At 36.0% G+C, this 19,002-nt stretch overlaps 1 pseudogene; it reads left to right on the top strand.

Moving 5' to 3' along the window:
* Positions 1 to 493: 493 nt before the first annotated feature.
* LOC143561017 (uncharacterized) lies at positions 494 to 6,973 on the top strand (annotated as a pseudogene).
* The last annotated feature ends 12,029 nt before the right edge of the window (positions 6,974 to 19,002 follow it).

The raw sequence follows: 19,002 nt of genomic DNA, 5'->3' as shown, positions 1-19,002 counted from the left end.
ACCGGTTTTTCCGGGTAGGAACCGGAACCGGTTTGAAACCAGAACCGGGTAGGAACCGTTTTAAGATATAATATCCAGAACCGGGTTGGGATTTCGGGTATATAAATACCCAAACCGGGTATTGGGTACACCGGATGCGACATGGAACCGGTTCCGGTCGGGTCTACCAATTCGGGTCCCATGTTGGCTTAGAAATTTTATTTAAAGAAAGTACATGCATTTAATTTATAATTATGAAAAAGGTAAATCATATATTAAAAAAATGTATTATTACAATCTTCTATTATCTTCAAATTATTATTCAAATCTTCATGTAACACGTGAAAGTGAGAATGTTGTAAATCTGTTTGTTGACTAAAGGCTCCTTTTTGTCGTTGACTTCCAAAGTTAACAGTTAACACGGCTTTGAGAATGCATTTATATATATCCAATAACACTTGAGAATCCATAAAGCCACACTCGTTCAGTTTGTTTATAAATGAGCAATAAAATAATGTGGCATACTAATGCTAATGCTCATCTTCTTCTTATAATCCTCTTTTTCATGTTATCACAAACCTCCGCCACTGATTTCAACAATTCATCATTAGAAGGAAAAGCTTTGGTTGCAACTAATTGGTGGCCACAATATGTAAATGCTTCTTCAGAGGATATTGATCATTGCACTTGGGATGAGATCAGATGCAATGAATCAGGAAGTGTCATCGAGATAAGGTTTTACGATCATGATAAGCTTGAAGGTAATCTGGGAAGCCTTGACTTCTCTTCATTTCCAAACCTTACTAGGCTTACTTTAGACATGTGTGGTCTTGAAGGAAGCATCCCAGAGCAGATTGGTTTGCTTTATAATCTCACCTCTCTTTCACTTTGGGGGAATCGACTCTCAGGTAACTTACTGTTTCCCTCACCAATCTCACCCGTTTAAAATACCTTTATCTTTCTGATAACAATTTCAGTGGTAAGTTACCTGTTGCTCTTGCTAATCTCATCAGTTTGGAAGACCTTTCTCTTTCTTATAACAATTTCAGTGATGAGTTACCAGCAGGCCTCACCAGTCTCATCAATTTGAAATACCTTTATCTTTATAATAACAGTTTCAGTGGTGAATTGCCTGTTACCCTCACCAATCTCACCAGTTTGCAAGTCCTTGATCTTTCTTATAACAAAGTCAGCGGTGAGTTGCCTGTTTCCCTTGCCAATCTCATCAGTTTGGAATACCTTATTCTTTCTATGAACAATTTCAGTGGTGAAATACCTGCTTCCCTTGCCAATCTCACCCATTTAAAATACCTTGATCTTAGTAATAACCAACTTGGAGGTCCAATCCCATCATCTTATGGTTCCATGCTCAATCTCAGACGCCTAGACTTGAGCACAAATAATCTCAATGCATCCATCCCAAACGAAATTGGTAATTCGCAAAACCTAGAAATACTGGATCTTGGTGACAACAATTTTGACGGTCCAATTCCTCCAAGTTTTGGCAATCTAAGTCAATTGTATGATTTAAACCTTAGCATGAATTCCATAAGTGGACACATACCACTAGATATAGCGAATTTGATGAACTTACAAGGTGTCGACCTTAGTCATAATAGTCTTGTGGGCCGTGTTCTTGGAAACCTATCTAGGCTTTCCTACCTAGATGTTTCATCAAACCAGTTGTCAGGTAATTTGTCCTTCCAGAAACCATGCAGTTTACAACATCTAGACGTCTCTATGAATCATATCTCTGGAGCTTTCAAAAGTTTTCTTGTTTGCCAACACTTACTGTACTTGAACCTTAGTAGTAATAATTTTGTTGGAAGAGAACTTGACGAATTTGAATTTCCGATTTTAGAATTCTTAAATCAGTCTCTGAATCATAATCTCACTGCATTCAGCCCCAATCTGAATAGAGAACATATGCCAAGAAACAAACCGGTCCATCTGACCATTTTTCTTCCCATCATCTTGGGATTTTGTTTCTTGTTCTAAGTTACGTCTGTTACACTAATCACAAGGCTTCCTTAAAAAACATCAAGACGGAAACACAAAAGCATGGAAATGTTTGTTCAATACTGAATAACAATTGCGTATGAAGACTTCATCACTGCTACTGAGGATTTTGACCTCAAATACTGCATTGGAACAGGTGGCTATGGTAGTGTTTATGAAGCCAAACTACCTAGTGGTCAAATATTTGCTTTAAAGAAACTACATCGTTTTGAAGCTGAGCAACCTGCATTCGACCAGTGTTTCAAGAATGAAGTCCAAATGTTGACCAGCCTAAGACACAAAAGCATTGTCAGACTGTACGGTTTCTGTTTGCATGACAAATGCAACTTCCTTGTATATGAATACATGGAAAAGGGGAGCCTATTTTGCGCCTTGAGCAACAGTGAACTGGCTGTTGAAGTGGACTGGATGAAGAGGGTGAATATTATCAAGGATGTAGCCCATGCTTTGGCATACATGCATCATGACTGCAACCCTCCTATCGTTCATAGAGACATATCAACCAACAACATTCTCTTGAACTAAAAAATGGAAGGATTTGTTGGTGACTTTGGCGCAGCCAGATAGCTCGATCCTGATTCCTCCAACCGAACGGTAATCGTAGGTACTTTGGGATACATTGCTCCAGGTATATCTACCTAATCTTGCACTTCTTTTATGCCTATTAGCATTTGGAACTTTTCCAATAATCCTTTGATGTATATATTTGTAGGTTCCCAGCCGGATCTACACGGAATATCTCGTTCTACGTAGGTGCGGAATCCCTACGTAAGACGATACGAGCGTAGAAGACGATACACGTTAACACGATCAAACACACGTTACAATAAACAAAGACACGTTGTATTGCAACTGGAAACACGTGATTCACTGATCACCGATTACACAAAAACTCGTAAACTCTAATGATAACTCCTTTTTTTTCAACTAAGCCGTAACCTAGCCTATTTAACATTCGACAACTTCGCCTAACATGTTTAGGCGAAGTTGTCACTAACTTCGCTTGTTCCACAAGTTCGCCTATATAAGCGAACTTGTGAGCTAACTTCGCTTAATACAAAATACAAATCCAACTAACTCGATTACAGACACTAGACACTGAACTACTGACATCATGTACCAACAGACTCCCCCTTGGCAGTAGCTTCATATCTCTATCTTCAAACACGTGTCTTGTAATCCCAAAAATCTTGTATCTTTCATCTTCAAGCATGAACGCCTTCTCGTACACAAACCGAAACAACTCTTTGATACTTCTTTGCTTCTTCTTTCCAAGCAGGAATATAAAATATCTTTTTCTCGTTTAGCACCTGCAGATCAGCTTGAGACAAATTCACTAAATGCATAGGATCATATACTCTCATCAGCTCTTGTTCATCTTCATTCTCCATTACTGCTTCAGCTGTTCCACAATCAACATACCACCACTTCAGATCCTTAAGCACATCCTTGGGCATTTGTTTCATCGGCACTTCTTTTAAACACCGGATCGGCTTATACTTCATGATCATCCAAGGCTTGCCATCTGCTCTCATTCCTCTATCTTTATCTTCAATAAGTTTTCCTTTCTGTGGTTTCAACAGCTCGAACTTTTTCTCCTTTATACTTTCCTTCCAAACAATCTTTCCAATGACCCTAGCCATGTTATCATCACTCCTGTTTATCAACCCCAACCTGGCTAAGTCCTTCACTTCACATTCAGGCAACGTATTCAACGATCTCAACAGTCTCTTGAAATACTGAACCCCATCATACCTTTTAATCACAAAGAGCCTCAACTGCTCATCATATAACCAGCATATAATCCCCTTTTTCGATTCAGCATAACCCCTGATGTTGTAACTTTTCTTGAACATAGTAGGGACCGCCGGTTTCTTAGTCTTTACAAACCACTGAGCGTAGCCTTCTTTCCATCTTGGCTGCTCCTCCCATTCAGTCTCATCGCTTCCCATATCTGCCTTATCAACTTCCGGAATCTCGTGCTCAATGTTCTCTTGTGGGTTCCCCGCGGGGCGTCGCCGATCGATACGAGATCCGCACGAGGTCTAGGAGTGCGGAATCCTCCTAGACTCGTTTATTGGTGTAGAAGACGAAGAACACAATTACACACAAACACATACACGAACAAACACAAGAACGGGATAAACGATTCTGCAGATCCTTTCATATAATAATCATAACTCGTTACATACCAAACACGAAAACAAAGACACGGCCGACCCGAGGTGAGCTCTACCTCGGGCCGTCCCACACGACTCTGCCTCTCTGTTTCTCTCTAGCTACTTGAACTGAATACATAATACTCTAATTTTCTGGATACTCAAACCTAAACAAGACACACACATATATATATAAACAACTTCGCGGGCTTGGGCTTGGGCCTGTAGGCGAAGTTGTTATAACTTCGCCTAAGGCGAAGTTGTTCTAACTTCGCCTATGGCAGAAGTTGTTACAACTTCGCCATAGGCGAAGTTGTTCTAACTTCGCCTATGGCAGAAGTTGTTACAACTTCGCCTATGGCGAAGTTGTTACAACTTCGCCTATGGCGAAGTTGTTACAACTTCGCCTATGGCGAAGTTGTTATAACTTCGCCTATGGTGAAGTTGTTCAAACACGAAAACAAAGACACGACCGACCCGAGGTGAGCTCTACCTCGGGCCGTCCCACACGACTCTGCCTCTCTGTTTCTCTCTAGCTACTTGAACTGAATACATAATACTCTAATTTTCTGGATACTAAAACCTAAACAAGACACACACATATATATATAAACAACTTCGCGGGCTTGGGCTTGGGCCTGTAGGCGAAGTTGTTATAACTTCGCCTAAGGCGAAGTTGTTCTAACTTCGCCTATGGCAGAAGTTGTTACAACTTCGCCTATGGCGAAGTTGTTATAACTTCGCCTATGGTGAAGTTGTTCTGACTTCGTACTTCGTTTCCGTTGATCAGAATTGCATAGCGACGGTCACAAAATGCACCAACAGACTCCCCTTTGACCGTTGCTCTCAATTCTAACAAACACAAAAGATCATCTATTACAAAACATGCACCAACAAACTCCCTCTTAACTGATGATCTTCTGTTTGCTCTTCAACCAGCCGTGTCTGAAACTATCTTGTAGCTTCACAAATTTACCAATCACCCAGCGTCTTCCATATCAGATCTCCCGTTCAGTGTAAGCTTCTCCGACTTTATAGATTGAGGTCTTTGAAATGCATGCATCCCCGTGCCTAATTGATCATCTCAACCAATCACGTGAGTCCTTCTGACTTCACCAACACGTGAAGTTGGGCTCCTTCCACAACTTCACCAACACGTCGGCATACGATAAGGTTTAATCTTCAACTTCTCAACATCAAGTGATCAATTTCATCACAAAACCACCTTGACAGAATCTAACACACATGACCATTAATTAATCCGAAGCATCTTCAATCACCAGGGATAACGATCAAGAACATAAACACTTTAATTCCCGATTAAATCCAACTTGTTCCAGAATTTTCACTTTAATAAATAAGCATCACGTTTCAGGATCCAATTCTTGAACGCCTTGAAAATAACATAAATAATTTGCTCTGACCGCAATCCAGTAATGACAAAAACCTTCAGTTCAATTTGACTTTCTTCAGTTGGTCAACCTCGAACAACAACTATTTTATTGCCCACAAACACCCAAATATGTGTCAATATCCAGTTTCAATCAATATCCCATTCACAACCTCAACTCCAAATCCAGAGTTGACACGTATTTGTTCACACGTAAGACCAAGAGATAACAAGTTTCACTCGTTGACGGAACAACGTCTTAGGTCTCACAATAATCGTGTACACCTGGCCATACAGACGAAAACTCCAAACAATTTTTTTTTTTTTTTTTTAACTTCGCCTAAAAGTCAACTTCGCCCCTCCTTAACTTCGCCTGTCCATAACTTCGCCTGTCTGATAACTTCGCCTAAACCCTAAAATTTAAGCGACAACTTCGCCTGAACCCCATAACTTCGCCTGCGGCGGCTGTTCGGCCAAAAACGCATCAGAAACGTGCCAGAAACACCAAAACGCAGATCTCGAACCATAGCATAAGAGCCTAAGGCTCTGATACCAGTTGTAGGTTCCCAGCCGGATCTACACGGAATATCTCGTTCTACGTAGGTGCGGAATCCCTACGTAAGACGATACGAGCATTGAAGACGATACACGTTAACACGATCAAACACACGTTACAATAAACAAAGACACGTTGTATTGCAACTGGAAACACGTGATTCACTGATCACCGATTACACAAAAACTCGTAAACTCTAATGATAACTCCTTTTTTTTCAACTAAGCCGTAACCTAGCCTATTTAACATTCGACAACTTTGCCTAACATGTTTAGGCGAAGTTGTCACTAACTTCGCTTGTTCCACAAGTTCGCCTATATAAGCGAACTTGTGAGCTAACTTCGCTTAATACAAAATACAAATCCAACTAACTCGATTACAGACACTAGACACTGAACTACTGACATCATGTACCAACAATATTTGTCATGTAGAACTTGCCTTTAACATGATTGTGACGGAGAAATGTGACGTGTATAGCTTTGGGGTGGTGGCGCTTGAGACAATTGGAGGGAAGCATCCTGGAGACCTCCTCTTATCCCTGAACCATTCGATCGGTGATGGTACAATGCTGGAAAATTTATTGGACAAGCGACTCCCTTATCCAACAGATAGGTTGATTGAAAAAGAAATCATGGCTGTTTGTAATGTAGCACTAGCATGCATTCTCGCAGATCCTAAGCGTCGACCGACAATGAGAAGCGTGTCTCAGGCACTATCGTGCTGAGATCATCATTTGCACTATCTCTAAGCTGTATCATATAAACACAAAGTTATTAGTTATGGTGGCGGTATATGCAAATCAAAACACAATAAAATAAAGAACACATTGAACAGGGGCTGCCCAATGTACTGCTATTTGTCACTCTCTGTGTTTTCTAAATATATTTATCATAAAAAATTGGTCAAATATGCAAATAATACCTTAAGAAGAATTTATTTCTCACATCTATTAGGTGATTAGGTCCAAGCAAGCAGCATCCAAAACTGTCCATCAAGTGGTTTATAGGGAACAGTCTTTAAAAATTGGAATTAAATTCTTCTTTTGTAATTTAATTGAATGAGCAGCTTATACTATGACTTCCAATTGCAAAATTGTCAACAACAATTGCATTATTAATTGGTCCTCCTGTGACAGAATTAGGACAATAAAATCGGACATAGCAATACGAATTAAGCGAATAATTAATCAAATAGACATGAGAAGAAGGCGTTCGATGAAATGATGCAATGAAATTACTTCTTCGTCAGATTAACGAGGAGGTATTATTTTACACGACAACAGTTGAAGTGAAAAGATACATCTTCTGCAACTGCAAATGTGTATAACCTGAGAGGGCTTTGGGTAGTTTTAAGAAAAGGTGAGGCCCAAAAGTAAAAGTGTAAGTGAATGTTAAAAGCCCAAATATTGGCCCAATATAAATGATATCCAGTAAAGTAGGGACGTTCGCCGTTCGCTCGGAAATTGCTTGAAAAATGCTCGCTCATTTTTCACTTGATTGTAAACGAGCTGCTCTGCTTGGTTTGGTTTGTAAACAAGCCAAGCAACAAGCAAATGTCTACTCGGTTCGGTTCAGCTCGAATATTTTTAATTTGGTCTATATATGATTATATATGAATAAATATATAAATTTATAGACAACACACATTAAATAAGTATACAATTTGATAAACCCTTTTAAACTTTTCATATTCCGTAAATATATAGCTTCATTAGTTCAATTCACGTTTTCAGAACTCTAGAACTTTGTTTACATATTCATTATATCTTACTTCAAACTTTTTTCTCCTAAAAATTTACAACCTATAACATGTTTGTCTAAAAATTATTAATTTGTTTACAAAATATATTATTTACAGTCTTCAAACTTGTTTTTCATTGAAATTTTTAGAGTGATCGAAAAAGAAATAAATATTGCTCGAAAATCGCTCGGTGTTGATCGAAAAATGCTCGGTTTGATTTTGGCTCATTTCGAGTTTCACTCGGTTCGAATTTCAGCCGTTCAGTTCGGTTGTAAATAAACCAAGAAACGAGCAAGCATCCTAATGGAGGCCCAAGTATTGAAGAGCGTGTCATGTTTATTTGGAGGCCCATTATCGTGTTTCCAAAGGTGGCCCACGAAAACGGGCATAACTTGGCATACGAAGCTCCGTTTCAAGCCCATGACCAGTCAAATCGAAGCTTGAGACAAGAAGCCTGTAAGGCCCCGTTACCGGTAGCCCTACTTTCGTGTTGGATTTACTCATAAACGCAGTTCTAAATATCAGAGTTAATTAAAACATTCGCGGAATATAAAAGCTTTCAGAAAACATTTCATAACAAAACACCTCTTGTCTTAAAACAACATCTTGCCTTTCAAAATAAACAAAACATTAAACTTAAACGTCTTGCGTCTTCCGATGCCAGCCCCTTATTCAGTGCCACGTGTCTCCTCACGCGAACTGCCTCATCCTACTCACCTGCGTGCATACTAAAAGTCAGCTACGCTGAGTGAGTTCTAGTTAATCACATAATCATACAATACCTTCTTACATTTCATACTTAACCTCTTAACTTTCTTACATACACACGTAAGTGCATATACTTTCATTCTTACCTTCATACTTCCTTTACATACATGATCATACGTTTTAAAGAGCCTTTCACCCTATAACCTCACAGATATTATAATGGTCTGGTCCCTAACATCACAGATATTATAGGGTCTGGTCCCTAACATCACATATGTTATTAGGGTCTGGTCCCTAACATCACAGATATTATAAGGGTCTGGTCCCTAACATCACAGATATTATTAGGGTCTGGTCCCTTTGTTTCGTGTAACTGTACCGTACCTGTTCATACATACTTTCCTTGACAATACGTGCAATCTCCGAAGAGCGTTCACGTACCATCATCATAACATACATACATTATGCATACATCATATATTCATACATACATCCTATCTTTCATCATACTTATCAATCATATCTTAACTACCACCTGACGGTACATGCAATATCCGAAGATCGTTCACGCACCGTCAAACAATCATCATACATAAATCATACAAGGCATACACTTACCACTTAAGATAAGTGTATTAACTATCACATTGAGTATGCACACAGCCCCGAAAACATAACAAGGAAGTGGGGCTAGAAACTCACCTTAATGCGGTTACGTTCACCGTTTACGGTTATCCCCTTCTTTAGCTGTGCGCGACTAACTGTATAATAATTATACGTTTCAGTAAACTATCACTACACGTATCGTCTTTCTAGTTTAATCATTACCCTCAACGAACGGGGGGTCCGGGGGCAGCGCCCCTGGTAGCGGGGTTCTAGGGGCGGTAGCCCCTAGTGGGGTCCAAGGGGCAGAGCCCCTGGCTGGGGTTAAGCTGACAGGTCAGCTTGGAAAAATTTTATTTTCATTAACTATCGTGACACATTTTCCATTAACATTTTGAATCGTTAATTAATTTGCTACTTAAAAGTTCAAGGGCCTAATTGTAATTAAATCATTCTTTTCTAAGTCCAGGGACTGTTATTGTCATTCTGTTAAACTTCTAATTCGTTATTGGTTCATAGCGAATTGGATTATCCTAGCGAACTGGTTCTTATAACGAATTGAACCCTTAACGAACTGGACTTCTTAACGAATCAGTCCATATAGCGAATTGGACCTTCTAATTCGTTATTTCTTTTAACGAACTAATCATAATCAAGGGTAATTCGTTACCCTTTTCCCTTAACGAATCGGAGACGAATCATAGACGAACTAGAGCTAGTTCGCTGTGCTCCCTTAAGCGAATCAACTAACGAATCACCTTCAATTCGTTAAGCCCCCATAGCGAACTAGGGTTAGATCAGGGAATGTCAGAACATTCCCTGACATTCCTTATCCTCGTACCACTATTCCGGCGCCGCCTTTCCGGCGCCGCCTTTGCCGGAAAGCCGCCGGAAAACCGCGAACACGTCGGAAAAACGAGTTTTAACTCGTTTTTCACCGTTTTTCGTCCCGTTCGATCCAGATCTGAGCTAGGGTGACCCCTAAGCTCATCATAGGTTCGGTTTATACCCGATTCCACCCGGATCTCTTGACTTAAGCGGTTTAACGGTGTCGGCTCGTCGTTTAGTGACCATAACTAACGGATTTAAGCTCATACAACAAAATACTATCATACCTTGGGTCGGGATCCGATTCTTCTTCTATATTTCGGCTAGAGAGGCTAGAGAGAGAGAGAGCTTAAGTGTGTGTGTTTGAGAGGTGTAAGGGATATGTGTAAATGAATTAAATGGAGGATTAAGGGTATATATATTTTTTTGATCATGGGCTTAAGCCCATGGTCTTTCCTTCATTCCTCCATAACCCAAGTCCATAACCCATATCCATTTACCCAACACAAGTCCATCTCGTATTCTATTCAACTAAACCGATAACGACCCGTTATAAAATAAACGAACTTTATTTTATTAATATAACCGAAAGTAGGATGTTATATTTTTTTTCTTCAAAAAGTCATTATGGTCAAGTGTTTTAAGTAGTACCTATAATTTAGTCTTGATTCAAGCAACACATCTAAATATAGGCATTAAAAGTTTATAACACAATACAACACCTGATCAAATGGATTAAAACATAATAAATTACAGAAAATGCAAATAAACATAAACTAAAACATATTATCTTGAACATCATAAACTATAATCCAGTGTGTTTTATTTCTTCAAAATTCTAACCGACGTCTTTTAGTTCTTGTACCAAAATTAAATTTTGAATGATTACAATAAACAAGAACACTATATACAAACTAACAATTAAAAGACCATAACCAACAACATATACATGAAAAAAAAACATATTGCCATAAAAATCGTGCCTAGGCGTCGAGTACTCAACGCCTAATACCAGAGTAATTCCCGCCTAGGCCAAGTTCTCAGTGAGTCATCCCCAAGTACTCTCCGACTAAGACCGAGTACTCACCTGACTAAGGCCGAGTACTACTCCCAACTCCCCAGTCAACCACCTAGGTTCCAACCTTGACCAACTATATTCACTTTTGTAAATTGATTTTAAAATCAAATAGTTTATTCGTTGATCAGATTATATATTCTATCCCTACAAGCTTATAAGATCACAAAGTAAACAACGCGGCCACAATATCATATCTATAATATATATAAACGAAAGCTCAAAAATCATGCGTGTCGTTATATGGTCGTTCCCCTTTTGATGGAAGCCACCAGATTCCTTAATTTTTAAATGGAGGCGTCTCATGCATTTGACCTGAATTTGTCACACCCCAACCTACGACGGAAATACCGGGGCGTGAGCTGATTTCCACAGTTCTCAAGGTACTATCATGAAATTATAAAGCGACAACATCTAATTAATTAATTTATTATCAAACAACATTTAAATACAACCAGAAATAAGGAAAAATTACAAATACAAAACCAACTATTCTTGTATATGTTAATTATCCTAAAGTTATCTCTACGTGAGCTTCAGTTCATTAAGTAGTCCAAATCTATAACCTACAAATGCATACAAAATACATATTTGTCAACAACACATGTTGAGTGAATTATCACTAGTTTTGACACAAACAAAAATGATAATATATAATGATATAATGAATGAATAAAGATAGGCAAAACTGTTATCTGTGAGTATAAACAATGAAATCGTTAAGCAAGTAATGAGTGTCGGTGAAACGATTGCCAATGCGATCGGGCTCCGGCCACTACGACGTTCGTATGATCATACTATGAGGATGAGGATGAGGATGAAGATGAGATACCAACCAACTATAAAAATAGTACACACGTAAGCATATACCAAATACCAAGTAGTCAATCAATTGATACGCAACACAAATATCACAGTTTGCATTTGAGAAATAATAGTGTAAGTAATTTGATAGTTGGTACGCAAGTGTCCCCAAAACATTTGAAAACAGGTAAGAATAGGGGAGTGATTAGTCACATGATTTAGAAGAAGAATACACAAGTGAGGATATGAGGAGTTAAACCCCTTCGGGATTCACCGACAATGATTCCTAGTTAAATAATAGTAATATTAATTAATTATAAAATAGATAGCACGATTTAATTAATTAAGATTTCGATGTGACTTGAGTTATGTTGTGAATAGAATAGTTATTGGTTGAATGAAGGATTTCTATAAATTCATAAGATTATTAGCTTCAATATTTATAAAATACAAGTAATATACAATTTATAAATAAAACATGAGATATAATACACATATTTAAATATGACATAAATAAAGGTTCAAATAAATATTACAACTATATTAATAATTATAACTTGCAATATATTAAATAACTTATTACAAACGTTAAATATATATTTTTCATACAATATACATCTTGAAATCTTTAACGGAAATCTAACTTGATAAATATAACTAATGCGTTTAAAACACGTTGGTTCTAATTTTTTTTGTTTAGAGAATTAACATATATAAAATGAATATAAGAAAATTTATAAAGACTTTTTAACGACGAGAAAACATAAATAAAGGTTTCGGGTTTTTATAAAATAATGTTTTCTTATTATTAATAAATACGTAAAATATATACATATATACACATATATATATAAATATACACACACACATATACGAATACTTGTAACGGGATTAGTTGACAAGAAATATAAACTCTATGATATCGGTTTTGCAAAAAAAAATATAGATTTATTATTTTATATATTATTAATACTAAAATTTAAATGATTAAAATATGTTAATAATGATTATAAATGGTTTATTAACCATTTAATCTAGTAAATCAAATAAAAGAACCTAAATATAAAAACCTGGGCTGGGGGAGGCTCGAACACGCGCCCCCCAGCCGGGTGAAGTCTTATACCGAACACAACAAACCATCTGATATAGCATGTTAGTTGGTTACAACATGAGAACATTATATTAGATACAGAACCAGTTTATACCATTATTCAAGAACAAACCCTAGAAATTGAAATAGATCGATTGCCATTATGTATGCTTAATTAAGGTTAGGGCTATTGTTAAGCAGGTTAAAACGATTAAAATTCATATATTAATTACCTATAACAATGACAATTTGATGTTGAATGATGAGTCCTATTGTCGGCTAAAAGAACGAACAAATTGAATAATTTCGTTTCGAGTCGTATAATGAAATTAGACTTAGGGGTTAGGCTCGCGATGATGGTGTGATTATGCAGGCCAGTTTAATTGAAAATAATGCTCGATATCTTGTATAATTAGAAACGGGTATATGCGGATTATCATAATAGGAAATTCGTATAATGTATCATTTTGATTTCTTAATTCATGCTGTCGGTTAGCCAATTAAGGTAAGAGGAATAATATTATTGATCTAATTCCAGATATAGAACAACAATTGTGGCTCAAGAAATCAAATGGATCTTTGGTTGCGGGTTTGAGGCAGGAATACGAGTTAGTGGGTTCATTGAGTGATATAATATAACAAGTTTGCTATCTAGTCCCTTTTGTATGAAGTTGGAATCATAAGTAGGGTCAAAATTGAATATAAATCAAAGTTGTTTTATATATATACATATTAAATATATTAACAATTATTATTAATAATATTAACTCGAATAACGCGATGCTTGATGATTAAAATTTCCGAACTTAAACCGGGTCGGGTAAACTAAAATGGAAAAACTCAGTTGTTACACTGTTATGGGTTTTACCAAACCCAGACAATCCTTAAACGAGTTATAACATCTCATTGAATTAAAAATTAATCTTACCAAATATTTGAAGTGAAAATTCTATAAAATAGGGATATACTAAAAATTAATATTTATTTTTTTTAAATTATTTATTCCAAAATTTATTTACTTTTAAAACGGTTTAATACATAATATTTTATTTTTAAAACTTTGAATGATTCAAACTCCATTGATAAAAATAAACTTAATCTGCTTATCGTGTTATACATGTTTATAAAAAGAAATTCAAAAATATTCAACTATTTAAGTATTCCAAAAAAAAAAGGTTATATTTAAAATAATTTTGTTCTAAATACACATCTTTTTAAAACTATTTTAAACAAATCAATCTAGCTTAAATCTTATATATATATATATATATATATAGGTATTGGTTCATTTCAGAAGTATTCTTAGTGCGAAAAGTGATTACAACCAATCATGTCTTTTCTTTTTATTTTATTATTTTAATTATATGTAAGGGTATATTGGTAATCTATTTTAATATTATATTTGGTAACTTTTTATGGTTCGACAGTTTCTAATATCATCGCCATTCAAGAACAAATACACCGATTCTTCACAATCCCAGTTTTCTAGCAACACAATAACCTAAGTCGATATGTATTGGAGATTGTTTGTGAATGATAATGTCTATTTTGATTATAATATTCACCGATCGATTGTTATGCCTAATATTATTCTGCCCTAAATCGAGCTCGATTTTGATGAAGTTTACATGCGAAGATTTTAACGGCAACAAGATGATGCATCTATTCAATATCAGTAAGTTAGTAAGTTCAGGTTTAATTCAATTACATAATATCAACTTAAATGTTAAACATTCGTTTTTGTGCTCATTGTGTGCTCATTAGGATTATTATATTAATTAGGGTTGAGTAAAACAAAGTGGATATTACTCCAATACCTGATGTCGATTTTATTACATGATTAAAATTACTAGACATTTGATATTAGCAAAAAAAAAACAAAACAATTACTAGACATTTGATATTAGCCCCCCAAAAAAAAGAAAAATACAAATCTGAATCTGAGGTGTGAAGATACATTCATAGAATTGGAGGAAGTTCAATGTAAGTTTTTTTTTTGCTAAAATGTCTATAAGTTTTTCTAAGTTAACATTTGTTAAAAAAACTTACAAACTTTAAAAATGATTGCAGTGAGACCATTTATTTATTTACAAAAGAAAGAATGTTTGACCTTTGATCACTTTTTGAAACCTTGCAACCCTCCTTGAAGTAAAGTAGCAGTGTCGTTACGTGTTTGTTTGTGGTATTAAGTGATGCAGAGGCAGGTAGGAGTGAATCATCACTGTATCGTTTGTTTCCAGAAACAGCTAAGCTTGTAAGTCATTTCATAAATTTATTTATTAGATTATGTATGAGATAATATATGTACAAATATTGGCGGGTTAGCACCTAGATGGATGAAATTTAAATTGTGCTTATTTATTAACCTTTTGGTCATCCGAAGGCGAATGCATTTGAGGAGTTAGCAGCTAATGGATAAAACTTAAATGTGCAACAAAAGCTAGTTATTCCGAGTCCGGGCTGTTTACAATGAGGCATATGGAAACGTTCGTGGGAAGATAGACTGTGGTTGTAGACTTGGACCGGAGTTAGCGAAGTGAAGAAGGTGTTGTGAGTTTAAGGATGAAATGCACTACAAAGATTATGTTGTCTGAGGTTAACACCTACAAACCAGAATTTAAGAAAGCTCTCATGGCAGCATGACCCGTTGGAATATTAAGTCTAATAGTTATAATAAGTGATATTTGCTTCATAGTCGTTAAGTATAGATTGTTTTTTTGAAATGTTTGAGACGATGAACCTTTTGTTATGACTGCCGCTACATGTATGCAGGTTGTTTTTTTTATTACATATTAGTTATGGTTTTCGAATGTTTTGGAAATATTAATATAAGGGGTTTTAAGTTTGGATATGAAGTAAACACGTTCGATATACTTTTTGATGTTCCATATGTGTTTCATATGTGGTGTGTCCACTATGTTTTTTTGCTATTACAATTATTTGCGTATGTTAAAGGACATGTCTTTTTGCTAGTGCGGTTAGTTGTGTATGCTAAAGCAAATGCATGAAATGCCAAACAAGTTTAGAGCATGTGTCAATAGGATTATAACTGTAGTCTTTGAATCCTCTAATGATTTGGAAGTTATACTTGGAGTTGTTATTATATCCACATGTAATGTAAATGTGCAAGGATGATGGATGGGAAAGATAACAGCATCTATGGATTACATTGGAAGGTTATGTCGTTGAGTTCTTTAAGATACGCTAGTTGTTCATCTTCAAGGAGTTTATTATAACATAAATACATTCACATAAATACATAGACAAGCATCGTCTTGTAAGTAATACATACAACCATGCATCCTTCTACTTTAGCATATAGATATGCATTGACACACAATAACGTAACCTGTATATATATAAGCGTTTGATTGTACGTGCATGCTCACATACATACACCTATATGTACATACAACATACATACGCACGTACGTACATACATCCATAGATACATACGTCCATCCATCCATTCATCCATCCATAGATACATACATACACACATACTTACAAACATACATACGTACCTACATACATACGAACATCCATACGTAAATATGTACATCCATGCATACATACACACATAAACACACACACATACATACATACATCCATAGGTACATATGTACATCCATGGATACATACATACATACATGCATGCATGCATACATACACACACATACATTCATACACACACAGAAATACGTACATACACGCACGCATACACACATACATACTTACATACATACATATGTGTGTACAAACAAACTTACATACGAACATACATACATACAAACATAGATATGTGAATGACGCATAAACAACTTGTAATAGAAAATTAAAAATTGTAATGGTACACAAATGTGAATTGATCATATGCATGATAAGATAATGAAAACCGCTATAGAAAAAAAACAGCATATGTTAGAAACACAACGTAACTTTGGCAAACATATAATAAAATAAAAAAACATTTTTATTCATCGAAACTCGAATCCGTATCATGGCTTTCAGCAGAGTCTTCGGTTTCATCGCTATGATAGGTCACACGTGTAGTTCTTTTCGGCCTTTTCAACACTTTTGATTTTCCCTTGGCCTTTCTTGCCATCACACTTATGATTTCATCGCTTTAAAGTATGCATGCACTATCACTATATCGCTCTTAGTTAACAATAATAATTGGTGATGTATACTCAACATCACCCACTATCACATTAGTCAGCAATGTTGTAGTTGTTGGTTGTTTAAAAAGAGATATGTCAAACACTTGTGTCAATCCAAAACTAAAAGAAAGTTCACCAATCCGAAACTGAAAGAAAGTTCACCACCAGTTTCTTTACTCGTTCGCCCGACTTCTATCATCCCACTTACCATTGCGTTTTCGGCACTATGGGTCTGACCAAAATCGTGAACAACCAGCTTCAGCATCACCAACAAAAGCACATTTTGCAAATTTCTAGATCTGACCAGAATTGTGAACAACCAGCTTCAGCATCACCAACAAAAGCACAGTCTGCAAGTATATTAGTACCAGATGTGAATATACTTGGGCCTTCAACACTTTCTTGCCTAACATTTTTATTATTATATGACCAACGTTTACATCCATTGTCCTCTTACCTGTAACAAAACATCAACCACATCCAACATTTTCATAATCATTAGGTTGTAATCCACATCAACTTATAACAAAACAATTACTTAACAACAAAATGGATTAGAAAACTAACCATTTATATTGATATTTTCGTCTTCTAAATCACATTAACCGGATTCGACGCACCATTTCTAAACCTTGAAAACGTTGTTTTCTTCGCAAACCTTTCACTTTTCCTTCCTATCCAACACAAAAAAAAAGTTTACATATATGTATAAAAAATCATAGCTTGTTAAGTACAACACAATTTCTTAATAAAAACAATGAGCCAAGAGAGCAATAAATTTACTACTGGACATTCTGAACGAATGAACTTTTTAGTTTGAGATGCAATTATAAATCACATTCAACCCTTATATGCTTTATGTAATCACCCCTAACTACTCAGTGTAATTACATTTACAATCTCTCACAGAATGCACATCCTGTGTACAGGTTCAAACAAATACATGGCTACCAAAACATCCATTATTACTAATTACAGCCGACCACATTTACACAATTTAGATTGTTGAACTATACACTAATGTGTTACACATCTACAACGCTGACAACTCTTATAATACTAGGTACTACACACAAGATAATAGATGACACCACATTTTAAGATGCACCAACACCTGCATCCCAAGCATAGACTTCACAACTTTACGCATCTACACATCCTACACAAAAGTAACTACTCTATATAAACCTGATGCTCGTCCAACAACACCAACATGCTGCACTCATTTATTAATATCTACACAGTCTAAGAAACTGTGTACCCCGTATCTGACAACCTTAATTCTAACTATACAAAACAACCAGATGCACTGATGTACTGATGATCCAACACAACAAACATAATTACACCATACAACCAGCTGTATAACCGATGCACCACAACAAACAACAATCTAACCTCTAAATACTAGTGCATAGCAATATAACTGCATTACCCCAAATAATAAATATACAAACATAATCCACATAAACACTAAACAATGGTGTAAATCCTCACAACAACCAAGTTGACCAGAAGATTAGTTTTTCCATAAATTGACTACCCTGACACATGAAACAAAATAACTTGACCAGAAGATGTTGATGTATTCAACTATGAAAACCTAAATCATAATTACTTGAACAAGCTTGCATAAGTAACTTCATAACCTACATCTAATCATATAAAAAAACCAACAACCCACCAACACAACAACACATAAAATTGCTGAACATACCTTCAACACCTTGTGTAGGGTTTGATCCCAATAGCATCCGAAAAAACCCCCAATTCGTCTACAAAACCAAGGTAGTGTAATTGATAGAACACCGATTGCTTCTTATACTAAAAGGATTGGAATCACTCGAGTTTAATTGTTTCAATTGTGTGTATCAGTTGGATACGAGAA

This window comes from Bidens hawaiensis, unplaced genomic scaffold (genome assembly GCF_021521415.1).
Source record: "Bidens hawaiensis isolate Kalapana, Puna unplaced genomic scaffold, B.hawaiensis_p1.1 tig00020524_1, whole genome shotgun sequence".
In the NCBI taxonomy this organism is placed as follows: Eukaryota; Viridiplantae; Streptophyta; class Magnoliopsida; order Asterales; family Asteraceae; genus Bidens; species Bidens hawaiensis.
This window is presented reverse-complemented; position numbering and strand designations above follow the sequence as displayed.